Consider the following 5,237-nt stretch of genomic DNA (forward strand, 5'->3'; position numbering starts at 1 on the left):
GGCCATCTGCTCTAGGTGAGGGGTGATTTCTCTCTTTCTGTCTCTCTGTCTCTCTCTGTCTCTCTGGCGAGCACATGCGCCCTGTAGCAAAAACCTCTAAAAAAAATCCGCAATATTGCAGAAAGTTTATGAGTTAGGAACTTCTGCATTAGAGAACCAATCATACTTTGAGATACCCACCCATACTAACTCATGTTTGTCTGAAATGAGATAGAGATTTTAGTCAAATCACTCACAATTGGTTCTATTAGCTTACAACTACAAATATTGCCATAAAATTTTGAGATTTGCCCAAGGATATTCATTGTTTTTGTCTTATGCAAAACTTTACTTGGTATTTATTTCCATTCTTAGGTTTAGAGTATTATTATTGTTTAATTTGACAGAAGTCATGGGTACTTACCAGAGGGGCACATATGTTAGAGAGAGAGAGAAAGAAAGAGAGAAAGCACCCCCATGGGGGATGACCATACCACAATCCTTTCTCCATCTCTGCTTTCCAGACCTTAGACAAGCATACATGAGCCCACCATGCTTCTCAAGCCCTGGGATCCAGGACACAAACTGGATAGCTCTCCATATGGAATCCAGTCACCGTAACCACCACTTCACTGGCTGGTCCTAAAGTATTGTATTATTCTTACTGAGAAGAATTAAGTCATAAATCTAAAACCTACTGAACTGATTCTCTGTCAAAATATTGGTAATTATTTGGGCCCAGCTGCAGTGGAGCAGGCAGTAAAGGGGCTGTAGCGATGCTACAGGCCATGTGCAGAGGCTGCAGGCACACATCCTCAGTAAGCCTGAACATGCTGGACACACTCACAGGTGCTCTCATGACCTTGGGTGGCTACATGATGGGGGAAGGACTGTGGTAAGAAAACTCTGTTAGGGTGTTTATCTCATTCTTCCTTTCTTCTTTCTTTCTTTTGTCTTTAAATAATGATTCTTTGAATTTTTTGACTCTTAGCTTCTTCTACATTCAAATCAAGATGATAAAGCAGTGGCACAGTGGTAGTGCAACTGAACTCACATAGGAAAGGTCCTGGGTTTACATCCTGGGATCTCCCTGAACATGTGGGCCTCACATGCCCATTGAATCAGGCCAGCTGAGATGGGGGTGGATTGCAATATGAAGACCCTATTGGAAGTACCTGTCTATATTTCCCTTTCTCTCATGAGAGAAATAAATAAACTTTTTAAAAAGATGGCAAAATGTGCTATGCTTAATCATAAATTACTTGTGAAAATCAAATGAGATCATGAACATAATTATCAGTTATTAATTAAAATCTTTCATTTTTGATTTTCATGCAGAAGGTATAGGCTAAACCCTTTGCTGAGGAGCATATATGCATACAATTGTTTGATCTTCACACAATCTCAATAACAAAGAAAGAGTTAGTAAGGCACTGAGTCAGCACACAAACTAAAACAGACTACCTTAATGATTCATAAGCACCACAGTAAATTCCTGCTAAGAGATACACTTGAGGAAAAAAGAAATTTTTAAAAACTTTTCTAGAGAGTATGTGCACTCCCTGGGGAGACAGACAGAGAGATGGAATGAATAGAAAACACCCCCACATGGAGGATAGCCATACTGCAAAGCACCCCCACATGGAGGATAGCCATACTGCAATCCTATCTTCTCAAGTTTCCTCTTGGGATATATACATACACACAACACTCACACAGACACACAGACACACAGACACATATGCCTAGTGTGTTCTTCAAGCTGCCATGTCTAGGACTCAATCTGCCATGTGGGATCCAGCCGCCAACTGGTAAAAAAATTCTTATAAATAATAACTAAGAAATCATTCATGTACAAACTCATGAGATATCTGTGATCCATACAGAGGGGTAAAGCTAAGAATTTTTTAATGTCTCCATATAGGCAAAACAAAAAATTCTATGGCATTTCTATGGTTAGGGTTGGAGAAAGGTAATGAAAATGGCAGGTCTTCTTTACTTCATTCTAGCTTATCTCATAGCTATAGTGGTGACTCTTGTTCACATTCTGGGAAATAAACTATTGGAATGTTTCCACAGCTATTAGTACTGATGTTTTTCTATATCCCTGAAGAAGTGAATGAAAATGAAGAAGTGAATGAAGATGAAGTCATCAGTGTATTTAAAGTAAACCTAAAGATTTGTGGAAGGCATAAGGTTGTCTGCTTTGGAATCCACATCATGGCTGTGGCATGGTAGCCAACTCCCTTTGGAAAGCTGGGTTCTAAGATTCAACGGGCTTTCCTGGGCAATAATATCATATACATCCCTGTAGTTCACAGCTAGAGAAAAATGTGTCTGTGTGAGTCTGCAGTGAGAAAAGAAGACATGATCAGCTTCTCTAGCCTTTATTTAAGTATGTCTTTACCCCACCATGACTACTTCTGTGTGTCTATTACTGTAGTACAACTGAGTCAGGACCACAGCTTTATGTTGAGTCATGTGAGTTCTTTCAGTGACTCACTAAAGTGACAGGGGTCATGGGTGTATTTGGTAACATGAGAACACAAGGACTTAAATCATAGTTGACTAAATAGGAGTCAAATGAAGTAATCATTATGCCATCTGCTGGTCCCAAGGGAGTCTTGGTCATTAAAGGAATGTATTTTGTTGGATTGTTTTTCTGCATTGGTTGATATGGTCATGTGGGTTTTGATCTTTCCTTCTGTTTATGTGATGTATTTCACTTATTCATTTGTATATGTTGAACCACCCTTATATCTTTGAAATGAAACCTACCTTGTCATGGTTAATAATCTTTTCAACAAACAAATGAACAAACAAACTAACCAATTTAATCTATTCATTGTGATTCTATAGCAATGTAGAGATCAAAACTTTTTAAGCCTGACTAATCAATGATGACTAGCTTCAGTAAACACAGCCTGGTAACTTTGAGTAAGTCAATAGGTTCCCTTCAGTGATTATTTTTCTAAGACTGAGGTTAACACACTCTAACTTCTGTAACCAATACAAACAAAAAACATTTTTGCAATTCAAATGGTGTTCATTAACTTCTGCCTCTATTATCCATACAACCCCCAGGTCAACTCTTTCTCCAAAATATATTATTATTTTGGCATCATGTTTTACTAAATTAGACTATTTGAAAAGCATAACTCTCCCTCCCTTATATAAGCAATGAATTCAACTCTCTGGGTTTCAGCAGTTGAGTCATTATCTTACCTTTCAATTAGGTGGTATTTTTTTTCTATAAATGCAGAATAGTATGATGATATGCAGCAGCAGTCCTGGGTATACACCCCAACTCTGCCGTTCACCAGATGTGTGTCTTTGATTCATTTATTAACTTCTTTAAGCCTCTGTTTCATCAGTTAAAAATGTGAAAAATAATATATCCTTCAGGGTTGTGTAAGATTGGAAAAATCCATATTTGTTGTTGGAAAAATCCATCTTAGTTGTCTAGAACTCAGGCAACTTCTCTCACTTAATTAACTTTATACCAATAAATCAATGCTGTTTGGAAAATAATTATTATTTCTTTAGCTTTCCTGTCTATGTAAAATATAGAAATGCATACATGTATAACACACACATATATAACATATACATATATAATAGGTATGTCAATAAATACCTTGAGAGATAAGCAAAATTTTCTTTGAAAAAATGCTACCTTGAATGTGATTTATTTTATTTCATATGTTTAAAGACAATGTAAAATAGAAAAAGACTATCCTTGTTAATGAATAAATTCTTAGCTCTACACACTCTCATTGCTATTTACTTAAAAGAGACCACAGAAAGTTGGTGGTCATAGACTTTGTTATTTGGATGAGAAACACAAGTCTCAGACAGACTAAGTGACTTGTCTAGGGTCACAACATGCTAAACAGGTGGTGCAGGGGCTGACTAGTACTGAACTAGACTTGGTACTGCTCTCCAACACTAGTCAGCCTTCACGGGTTTTTCTGAGATCATAGACTTACAGTTTTTTGGAGTAATTATTTCCTTTAAAAATAATACTCCATGCTTTGATAAATTTTTTCCAAAAAAGCATAATTGGCTTATTTTTTTCAAGTTAACCTGTAATTTAAGCTAAAACATTTTTAAAATAATGAGCTCATTCTAAATATTCAAAAAAACATCATAATTAATGCTTAGACACAAAAATCAAAGCATGAAAAGAATGCACATTTTCCAGGTTAGAACACATAGGAAAGTATATTTTCATCTTGAGAGCCAAGATTTTTTACTACTTAGCAGGCAAGGAACAGATGCACAATGCTTTCTATGAATATGTGTTTTTTAATTATAACTGGGACAAAGAGTAGGTCTCTAGCAAGCTTCCAAAATACTTTGTAAGGTCTCCATTAGTTCCATTTTAACAGCATTAAGTATTCCTTCAGGGTGTCCTTAAGGCTGTCTTGATATAAGGAAAATGTTTTCAAAGAACTTTACCCTATAAAGTGTTTCTTCTAATGTTCTTCCAAGGTACAATTAGCTCATAAGGCATAGCCTATCTTAAATTACCAGTAGGATATGTTTAAGCATCTTCCTGAAAGGCAGTCAGACCTTGAAAATACAATAGAAGTGGGAATGTTTTATCTAACATGACTTGGATCAAGAAAATAGTACAGTTTTTGAAGTTATGCAGACTGGATTTTGAATTTTTCTTTAAAAAATCACCCATTTACTATTTATATGACCTTGAGGCAGTTGCTCAAATTCTCTACATAAATAGGGTGAGACCTATTAGTTGAGTAATCTTAAAATGGTGTAGCGTTTTATTATGCAGATAGTTTCTGTTGTTGAAGAAGAGTTGGATGAGGGTGATAATGATGATGGCAGTGATGATAGTATGATAATGGTGGTGTAGACGGTGATGATGTCAACTTATTTCTTTTCCACAGAGGCACATAACTATTCAATTTTCCTCAAAATTGACATTCCACATGGATAGATTCAAATCATAGGACATTACTTCAGAATTTTGGACTGACCCTTCTCTGGACACTTAGCCTTTCCAAATTTTAGGTCATAAAAGAGTATAAAATTGTATTGCTAAATTGTATAACTCCAATTTCTTTTACTTCTTCCTTTTTGGAGTTTTTTAATCCTATAAACTAAAGTCCCCAGAACAGTGTCTAAAGCAGATAATAACAATCAGAACCTTAGTTTTCTGTTAGCAAAAATATAAATTTTCTAGTCGCACAGTGATATGCCATGGGTGCTTAATAATTACTTATTATTATTAT

The sequence above is a fragment of the Tupaia chinensis genome, unplaced genomic scaffold (genome assembly GCF_000334495.1).
Source record: "Tupaia chinensis unplaced genomic scaffold, TupChi_1.0 Scaffold000118_1, whole genome shotgun sequence".
In the NCBI taxonomy this organism is placed as follows: Eukaryota; Metazoa; Chordata; class Mammalia; order Scandentia; family Tupaiidae; genus Tupaia; species Tupaia belangeri.